The sequence below is a fragment of the Equus przewalskii genome, chromosome 5 (genome assembly GCF_037783145.1).
Source record: "Equus przewalskii isolate Varuska chromosome 5, EquPr2, whole genome shotgun sequence".
NCBI classification, from domain to species: Eukaryota; Metazoa; Chordata; class Mammalia; order Perissodactyla; family Equidae; genus Equus; species Equus przewalskii.
Window position 1 is genome coordinate 31,611,352 of NC_091835.1, and position 19,854 is coordinate 31,631,205.

The 19,854-nt window shown below is 48.5% G+C and overlaps 1 protein-coding gene across 7 annotated transcripts in view; it reads right to left on the reverse strand.

Annotated features, from left to right (window-relative positions):
- Nucleotides 1-19,854, reverse strand: part of IQSEC3 (IQ motif and Sec7 domain ArfGEF 3) — a 110,063-nt gene that overhangs the window by 76,758 nt on the left and 13,451 nt on the right. The window lies entirely within an intron of this gene.

Sequence of the window (19,854 nt, forward strand, 5' to 3'; positions counted from 1 at the left end):
TCTGGCCTGCGTTGGGGGCACCAGGACTGTTTATAAGCTCCCAGCTGATTCTAAAGGCAGCCAGAATTGACAGCCATTAAACTCGATGATTTCCAAGGTCGCTTCCACTCTGAAATGCTGTGATTCTGACATCCACTTTGAGCCACCTTGGGATTCAATATTGAAACTACTTTTGGGTAAAGTTGTCCTGATCTGTTGCCTTGCCTCCCTTAGCAAGCAGTGGCCATTATGGAGTCAGAGATCGTCAGACATGGAAGGGCCCCCAAAGATCACCTGAAAGGGATGTTTGAACTTCCTTTAGCTTCAGAACCTTTTGTCCAAAACCAGTCTTTATGGAAACCCATTTTGTAAAACAACCAAAGAACAGCTCCAGGGTCAGGAAGTGGTGGTGGTGGTGGCGCTGGTGGGGTCTGTGCCACCTCCCTGACATCCTAGCCCCAATCTTGGTAGCTATCTCTCACCCATCACTTGGGGGCCCCTTGGCTCCGAGAGCACAGACTGGAACTGCTGAGTTTGGCTATCCTCATGGAACAAAATAACATTGAAGCCTACCTTAATTTGACAAAAATAAATCTCAGAGAGAATGCATGTTTAAATGAGAAAAAAATAAAATAAGGGACAATTTAGAAGAACTGGGGAATATAGCCTAGGTGTTGGGGAGACTTTTAAAACAAAACAGAAAACTGAGAAGCCATTAAGATAAACATGTATGACTACATAAAATGAAAACATCTTGTATGGAAAAAAACCCTAATAAGTCAAAAGACAAATGATAGAGTGGGAAAATATATTTGCAATATGACAGAAGGAAAGTTAATATGCATGTTGAGATCCCACAAATTCACAATGCAAAGACAAACCCAGTCAATAGCCTCCTGGGCTGCCCGGCCTCAAGAGAAGAGGAAGAAGGAAGGAGGAGACAGGGCGGGAACTAGAAGGGCTCAGAGCCCAAACAATGGAGGGGCAGGTGGACCCAAGTGTGTAGATAAAGTGGAGAACCTATGGCATAGTGCCCACCCCCAGGTGCACCTGTGCCCCAGGACAGGTTTGGAGTTGGCCCAAAGCCCCCAAGAGCCTAGGCAAAGAGGCGCAGCTCGTTCACCACCCACAGCACTGGCATTGCAGGAGGAGAGCTCACTCAGACACAGTCACAGGCCGGCACAGCAGAGCCTGGAGGCTCTGTTCTGATCCTGTCTCTATTTCCCAGAGGTGTCCTCCCAGGGCTTGGAGCTGCTCCTCTGACCAGGCACTGAGACAGGCTCTAGATGGTCCTCCCGGGTCCCCAGACTTGGCTGTGTTGGCTCATGCAATGGGCAACATAAATCTGGATGTCCCAGTCCTTTCGTACCTTGGGCTTGGGATGGCATGGGGATGGCAGTGCTATTGGGGGTTGCAGTGTCTTTTGGGGTTCCTGCTGATGGGGTCCTCAGGCCAGTCCAGCTGAGAGAGGAAGCTTGCCTTCAGCCCTCCTCCTGTTTCTCCTCTTTCCACCTCCTGCCCCATGGGCCTCCTCAGCCTGGGCCAGGGGCTCCCCATTGTGACCTCCCTTCTTGCCTTCTCCAGGGTTTAGTTCATGCTGAATTATAAGTCCTGCTCTGCCTGCCTCTGACCAGCCTGGCCACCTCCCCGGCTCAAGGTCATGAGTCAAGTCCCCTGATGTGGGCAGATCTTACCTCAGGTTGGCTGAACGTAGCTTCAGCCTCCCAGACTTCCCTTCTCTCCATCCCAAAGGAGAACCAAAACAAAGGGACCCAAAGACTTCCTTCCCATGAAAAATGAAATTGGAGATGTGATGAGGAAGGCTCTTTACCTCTATCGTATTCTTCCCCAAAACCCATAACCCCAGTCTAACTGTGAGAAAACATCAGACAAATCCAAACTGAGGACATTCTACAAAGTCTCTGAGAAGTACTCCTCAAAACTGTCAAGGTCAGGAAAACCAAAGAGATGGGAACTGTCACAGACCAGAGAAAACCAAGGAGACGTGACAACTGTCATGTGGTACCCTGGATGGGATCCTGGAGCAGAAAGAAGATGTTAGTGGAAGAACCAGGAAAAGACAAACACAGTCTAGAGTTCAGTAGATAGACAGACAGAGAGATGATAGATGATAACCCTGGCGCAGCAAAAATACTAATAATTGTATCTTAGCACTTCATAGTGGTTACTATGTGGCATGTGCTGTTCTAAGCTCTTTCCATGTAGTAACTTATTAATCATCATAAAACAACATCCGACTAAACTTCCTCATCACTCTACAGCTGAGGAAACTGAGGCAGAGTGCATTTGTGAACCACTGATGGAATATCATGCACTCGATATGTGCCTCACTCGTTATGGCAACTCTTTATGATGTGGGTGATCATCACCTTTTTTACAGATGAGAAAACCAAGACTCCGAGGAGGTAAGTGACTTGCCCAAGGTCACACAGCTAGTTAGTAGGAGAGCCTAAAACCCAGGCAGGCTGGTTTCAAGGATCATGCCCATGTCTACTTCAAATGTTTTTTGGCCAGTGGGCATTCATGTATTCAGCCACCAAACCGTGAACTGGGAGTCCCCAGTGCCTACCCTGGGGCCTGGTACACTGTTGGCGCTCAGTGCGTGAGGGTGCATAGAAGTGTCACATGCAGTTCCTGTCTCAGGGAGCCCACCAGCTATGAGAACATCCAAATTAACAACAGGCAAAGCCCCTGTTTGATTGAAGCTGGAAAAGGAAGCCATAACCAGGGTGTGGGCAGAGGGACCATGGCCTAGTTTCTTCTTCTCTGCCCAAGTCCGAGATTTGTCCTAACCTTGCTTCCTGAATCCCTAGTCAGCAGGTCACAGCCCTTCCTCTCTCTCTGCCTGCTCTCTTCCTGTCTTCCGTGGGAGCACTGCTACCATAGCAGATGGACCACTGGGCACCAGAGGCTGAGAAGGGGAGTAGGGGGCATGAGAGACAAGACAGGGTCCTTGGAGCGGCACCAACCCAAGGCTGTTGCCAGGATGTCGCATCACAGCTTGTCCACATGTGAGGCAGGGGCATGGTCATGACCTGCCTCTGTCCAGAGAATGCAGAATAAGACTTTCTTCCCTCGGAAGGGCTGACCTGAGGCCTTGTTCCTGCCCCCTACATTGATGCCAGGGTCGTCAGCTCTCCACAAATGGATCACAACCCCTTGGAGGCTCATCCAAGCCCCTGAGCTCTCAGAGCCTCAGTGTCCTCAATTGCAAAACTAGGATAACAGTCACTACTGCCCCTTGCAGGGCTTTGGGGGAGCAAATACAACGATGGATGTAAAAGCACGTCTTAAAGGTGACAGCTACACGAGTAACAGCAGCTCAAATGACAGATGGGAAGGAAGAAGCACTTCCTTCCCCAAGGAAGTGCTGCTTCCCTGAAGGCAACCAGTGCTGCATTTTGTGAGCGCCAAGAGGCAGAAAATGTCCCCTCGCTATAGCAAGAACCAGCTGCTCTCAGAACCTGCTTCCTGGGGGCCTCTGCACTTGACATGCTCAGCTCTCTGTCCCTAATTTATTACACCAGAGTGGATCGTGACCCACAACATCTCTGCATCCCCATTTCATTGTGGTGGAAATTGAGGCCTGGTGTGGAGTGAGACAGGGTCCCAGCAGGTTGAGCAAATCCCTGAGATGCTGGGCATTCAGGCAGAGTGCCGGGCCTCATTTGCTGCCCATTGCTGACAGAGGAGTAAAGAAAGGAGATGGGCCTGTGCTCACAGGACTGACTGTCATCACTCACGGTGTGCGGGGCACCCTTCAAGGTGCATTAGGAACTTGAGCCAGGCCTTGGAATCATACAGCCCCCAATCCACCCTAGAGCATGAGCCTGGGGGCACTTTCTCAGAGCCACCAAGTCACACAATTCTGGAGGCATCATTCACATCGTAGTCTGTGAGGTTCGCAGCCCAGGGCTGTGGCCCTCAGAGTTCTGGAGCTGGCAGGGACCCAAGGAAACTGACAATGGAAGGGACCCCTGACCCATTCTCAGTCCTTGGCTCTTGGAATTCCAAAGGAGGGAATTTGTGGTATCAGGCCAAAAGCTTGTTTCTTGTACCCTTAATTCCAGGGCCCATGACTTCAGGCAGAATTCAGTGGTTCCTGGGTTTAGCAATCCCCAGAGCCTCCAACAGACGGATGTTGAAGGGGTAGTTGGATTGTGGGTAGACGTGGTAAACCTAGATGTGGGGCAGTCCGGACCCAGAATGAGGACTGCGATGTGTTGCTGTGAAGCTGGGCTGGGAAGGAGCTGAGAGCCCTCAGTGAACGAGAAGAGCAGCTACTCAGGGAATTTCAGGGCACCAGCCAATCAAGACAGGGGTTAAGGATTTCAAAGAAGGCCGTGTGGGCCTGAAGGAAGTGGAGAACCCTAGGGTTCCACCAGAAAAGGACCCTGTTTCTTAAAGAAGTAAGCTGCGAAGAGAGTGCTGGTGCTGCCAGGGGAAGGACAGAGGCTGAGGGCCAGCTGGCTGGAGGCAGAAGGAAACCTCTATGCTGCTGGAGCTCATTAATGCTTCCCCAGGGCCAGGCGCTGGAAATTACAGGAGGTTGTGCACCTACAACTTCCCGCATCTATATTTAGATTGAGACTCAAGATTCTACCTCATGGCCATAAGAATAGCTGTGCAGTTTACAGCAACTGATGAGGTCCAGTCGTGCAGGGCTGAAGTGGGCAGAGGGACTAAGAAGGGGGACTCCCAGCGAGAGAATCAAGGGGGAGAAGCCAGGATGCCGGTGGGGCAGCTTTGAAGGAGGAACTCCCCTCCCCTTCACCAAGCTGAAGACAGCGGACTTAACCCCCAGCTTTTGGAAGGAATCATCCAGGGAACCCCTCTAAAGGAAGGGCCTTGAGCACCAGGAAAAGGGAGAAATCACAGAATCATTTCCAGTCACCTCCTCCAGCCCCTCCCATCCTGGTTCCACCGTCACTAGGGCTGGCAGAGCCTGAAGACTAGCTTCCTTTTTGTCACTTCCTCTTAATTTTCTCACTTCCTCCAGGAAGCCTTCTCTGTGTAAACAAGATGAATAGGAGGAAAAGATACTCTCATTATCTCAGAAGTCGCTCCTCTTCCTGAGGCGTGGGAGAGGCTGAACAGCCAAAACAACTTTGAAAGACAAGAGCAAGTTGTAGGCCTTACACTGTGTGCTTTCAAGACTTAAAATAAAACTACTAAAATTAAGACAATTTGGTGTTGGCATAAGGAGAGACACACAGATTGATTGAATCAAATAGAGAGGCTGGAAATAGACCCAAACATTATTGATTCTTGGTAAATTGATTCATGGTAAAAGTACCAAGATAATTCAATGGAGAGTGATGATCTTTTTAATAGATGATGCTGAAACAACTGAACATCTATATGAAAAAAAAAAAAAAGACTCTGTGCATATCTTGTACCATATATAAAAATTAATACAAAATGGATCATAGACCTAAAATAACAAACAGAATTATAAAACTTCCCCCAAGAAACCATAGGAGAAAATCTGTCATTTACAATATGCAGAGATTTTCTAGATGAGACAGAAAAAGCACAATATGCAGAGATTTTCTAGATGAGACAGAAAAAGCACAAACTATAAAAGAAAAAAATTGATAAACTAGACTTCATCAAAATAAAAAAATTTTCTTTGAAAGACACTGTTAAGAAAAATGCATAATACTTATGACTCAATAATAAAAAGACAAACAACTTTATAGAAAAACGTACAAAAGATTTGAACAGATACTTCACCAAAGAACGTATACTAATGACATCATTAATCATTAGAGAAACGCAAATTAAAATCACAATGGGATACCACTACACTCCCACTAGAATCACTAAAATTAAAAAGTCTGACAATACCAAGTGTTTAAAAGGGTGTAGAGCAACTGGAGCACTCAGACACCACCAGTGGGAATGTGAGATGGTGCAGCCCTTTGGAAAGCAATCTGGCAGATTCCTACAAAGTTAAACATACACTAACCACATGGCCCCGTAATTGCATTCCTAGGTACTTATCCAAGGTAAATAAAAACATACATTGACATAAGACTGTTCATAGCAGCAAATGTTCACAGCAGTAAAAAGCCAGCGACTCTGCACATCTACAGTCAATTGATCTTTGGCAAGGCAGCCAATACTGCACAACGGGGAAAGAAGAGTCTTTTCAACAAGTGGTGCTGGGAAAACTGCATATCCACATGCAGAAGAATAAATTTGGACCCATATTTTACGCTGTACTCAACAATCAACTCAAAATGGATGAAAGACTTAAACATAAAACCTGAAACTGTAAAACTCCTAGAAGAAAACATACGGGGAAAACTACATGACATTGATCTTGGCAATGACTTCACAGATATGCCATCAAAAGCACAGACAACAAAAACCAAAATAGACAAGAGGGACTACATTAAACTAAAAAGCTCTTGCACAGCAAAAGAAATAATCAACAGAGTAGAAAGGCAACCTATGGAATGTGAGAAAATATAAGTGGTTAATTTCAGATAAGTGGTTAATTTCAGAAATATATAAGGAACTCCTACAAGTCAATAGCAAAAAGACTAATAACGCAATAAAAAATGGGCTAAAGACTTGAATAAACATTTCTCCAAAGAAGACATACAAATGGCCGAAAGGTTTAAGAAAAGGTGCTCAACATCACTAATCATCAGGGAAATGCAAATCAAAATCACAGTGAGACATCACCTCACACCTGTTAGGATGGCTGTTATCAAAAAGACAAGGAATAACAAGTGCTGGTGAGGATGTGGAGAAAAGGGAACCCTTGTGCACTGTTGGTGGAAATGTAAAATGGTGCTATGGAAAACAGAATGGAAGCTTCTGAAAAAATTAAAAATATTACTACCATATGATCCAGAAGTCTTACTTCTTGGTATTTATGCCCCCCAAAATTGAAATCAAGATCTTGAAGAGACATTAGCACCCCAATATTCAGTGCAGCACTATTCACAATAGCCAAGATTTACAAACAGCCTAAATGTCCAGCCATGGACGAATGGATAAAGAAAATGTGATATTTACATATAACAGAATATTATTCAGCCTTGGAAAAGAAGGAAATCCTGCAATGTGTGATCACATGGATGAACCTCAAAGACTATGTAAGTAAAATAAGCCAGTCACAGATGGACAAATGCTGCATGATCTCACTTATATGAGGTATCTGAAATAGTCAAATCCTAGAATCAGAGAGTAGAATGGTGGTTACCAGGGGCTGGCGGAGAAGGAGCAATGAGAAACTGCTAATCAACGAGCATAAAATTTCAATTAGACAAGATGAATAAGTTCTATTCTTCTGCTGTACAACATTGTGCCTGTAGTTAACAACACTATATTGTACATTGAAAAATTTGTTAAGAGGGTAGATCTCATGTTAAGAGTTCTTACCACAATAAAATAAATGACAATAAAAAAAGTTAAACATCTACGTGTTTTGATTTGAATATTTATTTCCTGAGTTGCATGACTAAAATGAGTGGTTCCCACTTTGTGAGCATCTGTGCCCTGGCCAGAGGTATAGGAGTGGGAGGGAACTGGCCCTGAGTCAATAAAAGGAGGACACAAATACATATGTACACCAAGGCTTGTCTGCAAATTGAATAAATGATCTATCCTGCACACATGTGGGCCATGTGCTCTAAATGTATGCAGAGGCAGTTAGTATCAATAAAATAGATTCATGTAAGAAAAAACAAACAGCAACAACCTAAATGTCCATTAACTGATAAATGGATAAACAAATTGTAGTCTATCTATACAATGGGATACTATTCAGCAATAAAAAGGAACCAGCCTACTCATACATGCACCAATGTGGCTGAATTTCAAAAGAGCATTACACCAAGTGAAGGAAGTGAGACACGAACGTCTACACATCGTATGATTCCGTCTGTGTGTCGCTCTAGAAAAGGCAAAGCTACAGTGGCAGAAGGCAGATCAGGCTCAGAGACACGCGAAGAGAGAGATTAAACTGCAAAAGGAACAAGGGGTCATTTGGGGTGATGGAAATGTTCTGTAGCTTGACTGAGATTGTGGTTACTTTTGTCAAAACTCATCAAACTATACCCTTAAAATGGGTGAATTTTATTGTAGGTAATTGTACCTTAATATGGCGGGCTCTTTTTCTAAGACCAAAATTTCTCCCTCTCCCTTCTCACTTCTTGATACTTCATCAAGAGGCTTTAGAATAACTTCCCTCCTCCCATTGACCCCAGATCACCTAACTACTAACCCTCCTTCAAGCAGCAGAAAAAAAAACACTGGATTTTTCCTTCCCTTCAACCACTAGATTGGATTTTCAGAGACCAGATGGCTCATGACTGAGCCAGAGGAGTGCAGGGGGCCAGAAACTAGGACAATGAGAAAGTTGGGGGTGGGGACGGTTGAATGGGGAAAATTTGGGGCCTGGGCTTGGGATTGAGAGACCCTGGGAAGTGCAGTGGTAACAGCGCTGAGAAGGAGACCCGGCCCCCACTCCACCACTGCCCGCCCTTGGGAAGGTCAAGTGCTGGTGAGCAAGGCTCTTCGACCTGCCCTGTTTACCTCACTGAGTTGTGGGGATTCAGTAAAACATTAAATGTGAAACTGCCTTGGGAGAAACGTAATAAACCCTGCACAGATGCAAAATCTCATAATGATTATGATTGATATTATTAGTCTTTGCCCCCAAGGAACTCAGCCACCACAGCTCTATTGCAAGCAGGATGCCATCTTGACTTCCTTCTCCCCGGTCCCCCACCCTGTTCTCCAGGCCTGGGGGCTGTGGAGCAAAAGGTAGATTTCCCTTGCTCATTGGTGCCATCTGCCACTGCACAGTCTTCCACAGGAAGCTTTGGAAAGATCTTAATAAGGCAATGATTCCAGATGTGCCAGCAGCAAGGGGCAAAGGCTACAGAAGGCACCGCCCTGTTGGCATCCAGGTCCGGGGTGGCCCACCGGGTTCAGTGTTCTTCCCCAAACCTGACAAAGGCTGCAACCTCCGGGTGGACTCCCGGTCTCCAGGATTTGCATCTCTTTCCTTCTCTGCTCACGTTCCTTCGGGAGAGCTGTAAAGCTCATCCAGTCCATGCCCCTGCCGCCAGGGATGGAAGTTACAGAATCCTGGGGAAAGAGTTGCCTGCCTCTCCTTTTCAGATAGATTTTCCCTAAAAATACGCTGCAGGCTCTTCAGCCGTTCACACGAAGGATGTGAGTTTGGTCCCGCAGGAACCCAGTGTTTTTCTCTTGGGTTCCAAGGAGCCTCAGAGCCCTACTGGCCACCCCAAGGGCCACGCTGAGGTCAAGAGGAAATTGGAGAAAGCAGAACAGAGGGGCTTACACTTCAGCCAATGGAGCTCTGAGTTGGTCTGTTTTATGTATTAGGGATGCCCATTAGGGTTAATTTTGGGGGGAAAATCGTTTTTTTAAAAAAACAGCTGGGAAAGCGTTCTTCTAACCTAACACCCCCTCCTGCCACTATTAAAGCTAGCTGAGTGTCCCCCAGTCACAGTGGCCTTACAGGCCCTGCCTGCCACCCTCCTGCAGGGCTCTCCTTGGCTCTCCTTTGCCCACTGCCTGGAGGAAGACTTCTTGAGTAATCCCACCTAAGTCCTCTGTACAAACTGTGCCTTGGTTTCCTCATCTGTAGAATGGGATACCAGAACTTCTTTAAAGCACTGTGTCTTTTTGGGTGTTCTTGCTGAGGAGGATTTGCCCTGAGCTAACATCCATGCCAATCTTCCTTTATTTTTTAGTACGGAGGTCGCCGGCATAGCACGGCCACTAGCAGAGTGGTGTAGGTCTGGCCTAGGAACCAAACCAGGGCCACTGACGCAGAACGCACTGAACTTAACCACTAGGCCACTGGGACTGGCCACTTTAAAGAGTTGTTTTGAGGATGAAATGAGTTAAGACATGTAAAGCAGTTACAGTTGAGCTTGGCACATAGTAAACGCTTAATAAATGTTAGCTATTGTTAACACAGCCCGCTTCCACCACCCTGGCCTTTGAGATCTCCCTTTGAGATCGGGGAGAGGAGCTCCCGTCCTCTCCAAGCCCCTCACGCCCTCTCCTCCCCTGCTGGTCATCAACGTCATTTTCATAGGCCTTTGCTCCTCAGCATATGAACATGCTCAAATCTCTCATCCTAAAAACGTTATTTTTCCCTACAGCTCTTCTCCCCGTCCCTTCTACAGCCAGCCTTCCAGAAGAGCTGCCTGCCGGCAGGGGCTTCCTTTCGCCTTGCTCTCCCGCCAGCTTGCTGTGATATGGCGCTTCCCCCGGAGCCCTAATACAACTTTCCGCAGGGAGGTCCCCGACGATCCGGTTGCTAAACCCAGCGGGAATTTCTCGGTTCCTGATTGACTTGTCTTTCTGCAGTAGTCATTGGCCAGACCCTCCTTCTGAAACACCCTCCTCCCTTGACTTCCAGGGAAGTGGTCTCCCTGCTTTTCTTACTTCTACCTCTTTTTTTTTCACAGTAATAGGAAGACATCAGCCACCATGCGGGAAGGGGAGGCCATGTGGAGAGGAACCAACAGCCAGCGCCAGCTCGCCAGCCATTTGATGGCCATCCTGAAAACAAATCTTCCAGCTGTGGTCAAGCCTCCCCAACCCACGCCATGCGCCATGAGGCGCAAAACAGGGCTAGTCCCTAACAAGCCTAGTTCTGAATGAAATGGACGCCTGGCCTTGAAGTTTCGCGCTGGTCGAAGACCAGTCTGGGTGGCTTCTCCCGCACTCTCATAGCACCCCGGGGCTGTCCACCGCTGTCCCCTCGAGACAATGAGCTGCCTCAGGGGAGGGGACACCTCTCTGCACCCGCTGTGCACTGACGCAGCATTGCACTTCCTCACCGCTCGTCCCCGGAAGGTGGACGCTGCGGCCGCCACTGTTCACGCTGCGCAGAGGAGGAAACTGGCTGAGGGAAAGGAGGTGCTTGTGCTTACTTATCTGTGGATTTTGCAAGTTTCCCACTCACTTCAGACTACAGCCAGCGGACCCCATCTCCTTAAGAAGGCGTGAAGGCATCCTTTCCCTAACAGAAAGCATCCTCTCTCCTCTTACTCAGCGTCTCCCCACGGAGCCGGAAGACAAGAACACTCCAGACTGCTTGCTTGTCTGTTTATTCGTTGAGCACGTATTGTCTGCTGGGAACTTGACGCACAGAAAACTAAAAAACAAAGGACTGGAGAGGTAAATATCATTATCCCATTTTACAAACGAGCAGGGAAATTTAGCAAGTGGTCAAAATCGCACTGCTAAGAGACTGAGGGAGGACTTATTGCAGGCCTGGTCCCAGCCCCCAAGTGGTTTCACTGCCACAGAAGAGACTGTGGAGACCACAGAGGAGGTCTGAGTTCAAGTTCTAGGGAGCCAGCTAGCTGTGTGGTTTGGGCGGGTCACCGAGCTCTCCGAGTCTGCTCCCTCACTGGACTGAGTGTCCTGAGAGGCGACTGGCAGGAAAGCTCTCCGTGGAGGACGCAGACTGCAGGCAGCAGGGGGTGCCGGCGGTCGCTGTACCAGCCTCCTGGCTGCAACTCCAGAGCCCAGGCTGCCCACCTCCCAGCCCCTCCGTGGACCACCCATGCCCTTCTGAAAACGTGATTTCATTTTATGGAGGCGCCAGGCACAGGGGAAACACCTCAGCTTGGAATCAGGCTGATTTGAGGGTACATAGCACCTTGGCCATTTACTAGCTGTGTGACTTTGGGAAAGTCTCTTAGCCACCCTGAGCATCTTCCCTTATTTCTCAAATGGGCATAATAATAGTAGTAAGTCACTGGATAGCTGAAGGAATTAAATGAGAATGTGCACTTTAGTTCAGCCCACGGCCCACAGCAGTGTATAATAATAAATGGTGCTCACTCCACTCTTGAGTTAGTTGCTGTATTTCCAGTCACATGCAAATTCCCTGTCCTGTGTCTCTACTCCACACACACGCACAGGGCCTGCCACCGTCGCCTCTTCAATGTCTGCTGAACTGAGGGCACAGCCGGCCTGGGCCTAGGGCATGCCTTTTTTTTTTTCCAATTATACAATACGGTGTTATCAACTAGAGTCACCATGTTCTGCGTTAGACCCTCAGACCTTATTCAGCTCATATTTGAAAGTTTGTACCCTTTTACCCACCTCTCCCTATTCCCCCACCCCCAGCCCCTGGCAACCTCTTTTCTACTCTGTTTCTGAGTTTGACTTTTTTTTAGATTCCACATATAAGTGAGATCATGCAGTATTCGTCTTTCTCTGTCTGACTTATCTCACTTAGCATAATGCCCTCAAGGTCCGTCCATGTTGTCACAAATGGCGGGATTTCCTTCTTTCTCATGGCTGAATAATATTCCATTGTATATACATATATACACTACATTTTCTTTATCCATTCATCCATTGGTGGACACTTAGGCTGTTTTCCTATCTTGGCTGTTGTGAATAATGCTGCAGTGAACATGGGAGCACAGATATCTCTTCCACATAGTGTTTTCATTTCCTTTGGATACATACTCAGAAGTGGGATAGCTGGATCACATGGTGGTTCTACTTTTAATTCTTTGAGGAACCTCCATATTGTTTTCCATCGTGGCTGCATCAATTTACGTTCCCACCAACAATGCACAAGGGTTCCCTTTTCTCCACGTCCTCACCGACACTTATCTCTTATCTTTTTGATAGTAGCCATTCTAACAGGTGCAAGGCGATAGCTCATTGTGGTTTTGATTTGCATTTCCCTAATAATTAGTGACGTTGAGCATCTTCCCACGGAACCTGCTGGCCATCTGTATATCTTCTTTGGAAAAATGTCTATTTGAGTCCTTTGCCCATGTTTTCATAGGATTTTTTTTTTTTTTTTTTGCTATTAAGTTGTATGAGTTCCTTATATATTTTGGATATTAACCACTTATCAGCTATACGATTGGTAAAAATTTTCTCCCATTCAATAGGTTGCCTTTTCATTTTGTTGCTGGTCCCTTGCTGTGCAGAAGCTTTTTAGTCTGCTGTGGTCCCACTTGCTGATTTCTGCTTTTGTTGCCTACTGCCTCCCTTACCACATTTACCACAGTGGTGCTCACACAGTACTGCCATCTCTTCCTTTTGTTACAGCACTTCATGCTTTATACCGCATTTTCTCACACATCTTTTACTCTTTGTACCACCTTGTGAGTTAAATCTAGTCATTTCCCTTTGCAGATTAGGAACAGAGATGTGACCTGGTTTTCCCCGAGGTCACACAGCTGGTATGGGGCGGAACCAGCATTGAGCTAAGGTCCTCTGGTCCTGGGAGTGTGCCCACGTGGAGCGGGGAGGCAGCCACAACCCTCCAGGAAGGACTCCTCCTCGAGGCCCCTTCTCACATCACAGAACCAGCGTGGTTCCATGGAGGCCAGCAGGCTTTAGGTTTGGGAAGACCTATGTTCGGTCCCTGCCATACCACTGGGATGGCTACGGCATCTCCACAGATTATCCCACCTTCAGCCTAAGTTTCTTCAGTTGGGAAGAGGGAGTCATAAAAGAAACTACCTCGCAGGACTATCTGAAGCTCAAACGAGAAACCACATCATGCTTAGTACGATGCTTAGCACACAGCAGGGGCCACAGAAACGTCCGTACCTGGCGCCCTGACTGAGCCGAGGCGTGGGAGGGGCAGAGACTGAGTGTGGTTTTGCACTTTGTAGTTAACAGCTTGGCCTGCCTGAGCCTCAGCCTCCTTCCCTGTAAAATAGCATCTGCCTCCAAGCCTTACCGTGAGGGTTAAATGCGTGAACACTAAGGGCTTAGAACCGTGCCTGGCCAGTCAGGATGCCCCTGCAGCTCCCAGCCCCGGAGGTGCTCCCCCGCAGCCCTCGAGTGGCGCACGCAAAGCCTTGCAATAATGCTGCGGGGCCGGCCCAGCCCTGTCCATGGCTGAAGTTCCCAATCAGGAAGCAGACTGAAGTCCAGGGAAGCCCCAGCCAGAGACCCCAGGCTACTCCAATCTCCAGATTTCCAGAGTCTGCCCACCCTTCAGGGCCCAACGCCAAAGACATTTCCTCCACAAAATCTTCCCTGGTTGGTTCTCGTGCCCACCCGCCTCTCCTGCTGGCCTCTGCCCCTGCCTGGGCTGGACACTCACCTCTGGACTCCCACAGCAGCCTCCCTGCGTGGGACACCAGCAGGCTGCAACGTCACTTTTTTCCACATTGAGCCACCAATCTTTATATACAAGTCCCATCTCTGTGCTAGAGGGAGCTCTCCAGAGCGGAGCTGTGCCTGTGACCAAGTCGTCTCTACAGCTGGCCGGCTTCAGGCATATGGTAGATACCATTTGTCACCTCAAGGCGTGAATAAGTCCCTATTACTGAAGGTGCAGGAGAGGAATGAGGAATCACACACACACGTGAAACGTGCACATGCACGGAAACCAAAGCCCAAGTACATACCACAGAGACCTCTTCACCGTATCATCAGATGTGCAAGGCGTGTGCAAGCCATTGCCATACATTACCTCCTTTTAATCCCCATTTTACAGATGAGGAGCCTCAGAGAAGCCAAGATACTTGCTTAACATCACACAGCCTTGGCATCAACCTGGCAGTCTTGGGGAAGCATAACTCAGACCAGGAAACTCTGTCTGTAACTTGCGTGTGCCAGGAGACCCCATCCTTTTCTCCACTCCACGCTCACCACCCAGCCCAGCCCTAGAGCCGTCGGGGGCTCCCAGCCCCTGAGCTTCACGCTGCCCTCTCTCCTTCCTGCCCAGCAGGGTGGCACTGCCAGCACCCCAGAGCCATTCCGTTGCCTAGGTTGAAGCCTATTTCTTTGAAGTCCAGCCGCTCTGTAGGGAGCCAGGAGGGGTCCCAGTGCCAGGCTGGGCGGCTCACTGTGGATTACAGAGCCAGGCGCTTGCCTGTGTCTTGCCAGCTTCCCTCACAAGGGATCTCTTTATCACCTGGCAGACAGGTACCTGGCCGCCGGGCGAAGCCAGCTTGAGAGCATGGATCAGGGCCGTCCAGGCCGTGCCAGCCTCAGAGGCTGCTTCTCGCCGCATCCTACTCAGCACACCAGAGAAGCCGCCCACACGCATTACTCACCCGCCTCAGTGGACTGTGGGCCTGCCTTGTGTTCCAGGATCAGCGAAGGCATGTCCCAGGCAGTAACAACGACTGCGTTTGTACAGTTTCTGATTTACAAAACACTTTTGAACGCCCTAAGAAGAAGCCCAGTGGATAATGGTAGTAAAAATAATTATGTATTATAATTGTAATAACAATTAATGTTGCTATTAATGCCGTTTGACCGATGAAGAAACTAAGAGGTTTGATGGCCTCCTGAGAACCCACAGCTAAGACCAGCCCCTTGCCCTCCCACCGCCGCAGGCTGCTGCTGGCACCCTTGACCCCGCGGCTGGCATCTGCAGGGGAGGCAGCTGCTGGGCTGTGAAGGGAGGAGCCTGGATCTTGCCCTCCATCGCACAGTCAGACTCGGAGTTAGACAGAAACATAAAACCTCATCCAGCCAACCCACCTCCTGCAGCTTCCACTGGCCTCCGAGCCACCCGCTCAGCTCATGTGCACCAAACCAACTCACGTACCCACAAACACCCATCACCCCTGGTGAGCCGGCTTCACGCTAACACCCAATGTGCTTACATACACCTGAGCGGGTGTGCAGATTCATGCCCCTTGGTGCACACACACATACATGCACACACTCCTTAATATGCACACCTCACTTCACATACACATCCAGAAACCTCAAAACAATGCACATAGGTCCTAAATATGTTCCCAGTCTCATACTCAATATAAATTCCCCAAACCTATGCACACATGATCCTGCACGCTCATATACATGAATGCAATCACTCCTGGATGTGTAGATACGAGTATACAAATATACATATTTTCACATACAACCAGGCATGTGCACACAGACACACACACACAGGACTGAGACCCTGTTCCATACAGGAGCCCTCCTCCGCATGTGGGCCATGGAAGGATATGATGTCCCATGGGGACTGCAAATCATGCATCTGTGGCTACATGTGGGCATCATCTTTCGGGTCCTCTAGCTCAGTGCTGCTTGCAGGACAGAGATGAGTGGGCCAAAGGCCAGGTTCAGAGCTGCAGCAACATGAACAACTGTCACATGGGCATGGTGCCACCAGCCTTTTTGTCCCTGAACATTGAGCCACATTCCCGATCAGGCCTTGCCTAGGGGAAGCACTTCCTACACCACAGGGAACACTCTTGGAGTGGGGATAGCTACATCAGGGCATAAGGTTAAAGCTTGCATGTGAATCTTGAAGACATCACTTTAGCTGTGTGACCTTGGGTGGGTGACCCTAACCCCTCTGAGCCTCAGTTACCACATCTGTGAAAGAGGGCTAATAATACCTTCCCAGCAGGATTGTGTGGATAAAATGAGGTAATAAATGTACATAAACGCCCAGCACAGAGCAGAAATGAGTGCATGGATATTGAAAGAAACACTGAATAACGAGTGAATATGAAATGACTAGGAACTGCACTCCAGGGCCCTCTCTGCTGAACTGTTCTCCCTCTCCTGCCTTTTGAACCCCTCAACTCTGTCTTCTGTCATGGATCACGTCACTCCCCTGTTCAAAGTCCCCACCCCCATGACTTCCCATTAACCTCACACCCCACACACTCCTCTGGAAGGCCCATTCTGACCTCTCCAACCCCATTCCTCTCTCTCTCTGCCATCTGACCACCCTTCCCTTCTTCTATTCTTTGAACAAATGCATTTCTTCCAGCCCCAGGGCCTTTGCACAGAATGTTTCTCTCAGGTCTTCACACAGCTCTGTCACTAGCTCTATTTAATCTCTCTGCTCAAATGTCACCTCCTAAGTGAGGTCTCTCCTATCAAAACTACCCTCCTCCCAAGCACCCCTTATTTTTCTTTATAGTCCTTATGAATTTATACAGACATGCGTTAACTTCCTTGCTTAATATCTGTCTTCTCCTCTTGAGTGTGAGCTCCATGATGGCAGAGTCTGTCTGGCCTTCTCACCGTGAATCCCCAGCAGCTACAGCAGAGCCTGACCTGCAGTGGGTGCTCATTAAACACTTGTTACACGAGTGCGCAGATATGACTCCAGCCCTTGAGAAACCCGAATAGAACCTTCCATCCCTAAGCAACAAGAAGATGCTCAGCCCCCCTCTCCATATTCCTTCTTCCTGCACAGCATGGCTCATCATCTTTTAATTGGCCCCAGCCCCCAGCTAGCCTAATGATACGTGTGTGCGTGTGTTGATAAATGAGTGTGTCCAGGCTGATCTGTTCTGTTGGTTCTTAGGCACGGAGCTGCAGCAGAGTCCTGAGAGCTTCATTTAAAGGAAACTTGCCTGCTCTCCTTCCCCAGCCCTGATTGACCGACAGTCTCCAGGGTGGAGGCCAGGGCAAGTGCACTTTGAAAAACTTCTCTTGGCCATTTGGGTGCATGTTACTGCAACTGTCTGCAGAAGGTGGTGGAGGGCAGAGGCTAAGAGTGCCGACTACCCAGACCACACTGCCATGGTCTGAATCTGGACCCGGCCTCTTGCTGGTGGCTTGACCAAAGGCAAGTTACTAGACCTCTGCGTGCCTCATCCCCACCAACAGAGAAGTTGTTAGGACACACATTGAGATAGTCTGTAGGGCATGTGTCACAGTGCCTAGCCCACCGTAAGCACACGGCAACACGTTAGCTTTCCTTAAATTATTATTACTTTCCTCTTGGTAGTGACGCCACCGTCCTCAGTTTGCGCCCCCCACCCCCCCAGCTTAGTTGTGGGCCTTTCCTGTGGCGGGTGGTCGGTAAGCATAGTTGACTGTCGACTGGTGGAAATAAACCTGCTCCTCTCTCTCTCATCTTAAAGAACCACCCTCTGTCTGGAACCCACTCCCCTCTCCAGTGATCACCCCATTTCCTTACTCTCCTTTAAAGCAAAGTTCATCAAAGAGTTTTCTACACTCGCTTTCTACAATTCCTCGCATTCCGTCATCTTTTGAACTTCTTGTTAGGGAAATTTCAGACACACATTTTGCCAATCTTCTACCCCCAACTTTTTTGCTGGAGTATTTTAAAGCACACATCCGAAATAATGTCATTTTACCCACAATGTCTCTCTAACAGGTAAGAGCTTTAAAAAGGTGTAATAACAGTATCGTTATTATACCTAACTAAATTAACAATAATTCTCCAGTATCTGTGTTCAAATTTCCCTGATTGCCTTAAAAATGTCTTTTTACAGTTGCTTTGTCTGAATCAGGACCTCATCAAGGTCCGCACATCACATTTGGTGGACGTGTCCCTTGTCTCTTTCCCCTTGTCTCTTAAACCCACACTGATCCAGCCCACGGACCGTCCTCATCTCTCACCGACTCCAGTGCTGGACTCTACTTTCCCGCCCTCCTCGTTGAAATGCCTCTTTGCTAGAACACCACGTGGTTCTCAGCTTTGGTCCTCCTTTGACTGCTCCTCCTCTCCCATGCGCACCTCTGGACAAGGACGGGCTCCGGGGTTCCATCCCTGGTCCTCACTAGTCTTCTTTTCTCGCTCTTTGGTGGCATCATCCATTCTCAAGGCTTTCAAAGCCATCCCAAATTTGTATCTCCAGTCCACTCAAATGCCTACCAATCGTCTCCACGTGAACGTCTAGCAGGCATCTCAAACTTAACACCTCTAAAACTCGACCCTCATCTTCGCCCCAGACTTCCTCACCTCATCCTTGCAATAACTAAGTCCCAAACTCCTGGGCTCACCCTCAGCTCCTCTTTCTCTCACACTCCACGTCAACCCCTTGGGAAGTAGTTTGGTTTAACTGCTTATCACCGTTTTCACTGCTGCTACCCCTGGTCCAAGCTACTTCCACCTCCGACCTGGACTTTGCAACCACTGCCCCCTTATCTCCCTGCCTCTGGCTTCTTCCTTCAGTCTATTCTCAACTGAAACTCAACCCAGCAGCCGAGGGTCCATTTAAGCATTCTTAGCTCAAAGCCATCCGCTGGTTCCCAGTTTTTCTTAAATAAGAGCCAAACTCTTCACAATGGACTCCAAGGCCCTATCAGTGTTTCTCAACAAGGCACATTGGTATTTGGGGCAGGAAAATTCTTCATTATGGGACCTGTTCTGTGCACTATACAATATCTGACCTAAGCCTTACCCACTAAATGCCGGGAGAGCAACACTTTCCCCTTCAGCCCTGCCAGCCATTGTGACAACTAAAATGTCCCCACACATTTCCAAACACTGCCTGGTGGATTTGGAAATCCCAGCAGAGACTCTCTCACAAGGTCTGCTGCACCCCTGCACTCTCCCCACCCCCCCACCATGCCCACCCGCATCTCTGATCTCTCCTCAGTCTCTCCCAGAGCTCCCTCTGCTCCTGTCTTACTTGAGTGGCCAGGCAGGCTCCCTCCCAGCCTGCGCTGCCTGCTGCCTCCGCCAGGAATGCTCCCGCCCAGACCGCACAGAACTCCCGTCTCCAGCTCTTTGCTCAGGTGCTGGCTTCTCAGTGAGGCCTTCCCTGTTTGAAACTGCAGGCCCCCTTCTCTCTTTTATTTTTCTCCAGAGCACTTATCCCACCAGATGTATTTTTGTCTGGAAGCTTCATGAAGGGATTTGGGGGGGGGGGGGTTGTGCACTGCTGTACCCCAGTGCCTGGAACAGTAACTGGCACACAGTAGACAATAAATACTTGTCAAGTGAAAGAAAAAATACAGATGCCATGAGTATATACTTCTGTAGCACAGAAGACAAGCACTTTTAAGCCACAGGAATAAAGAATTAATTTCATTCTTAGCAAGGACTGGAGTATGCTCAGCCTGGGTGGGAGAGCCTCAGGTTATTTCTTCCTGAAGGAGGTGGGGTTTTAGGACTCA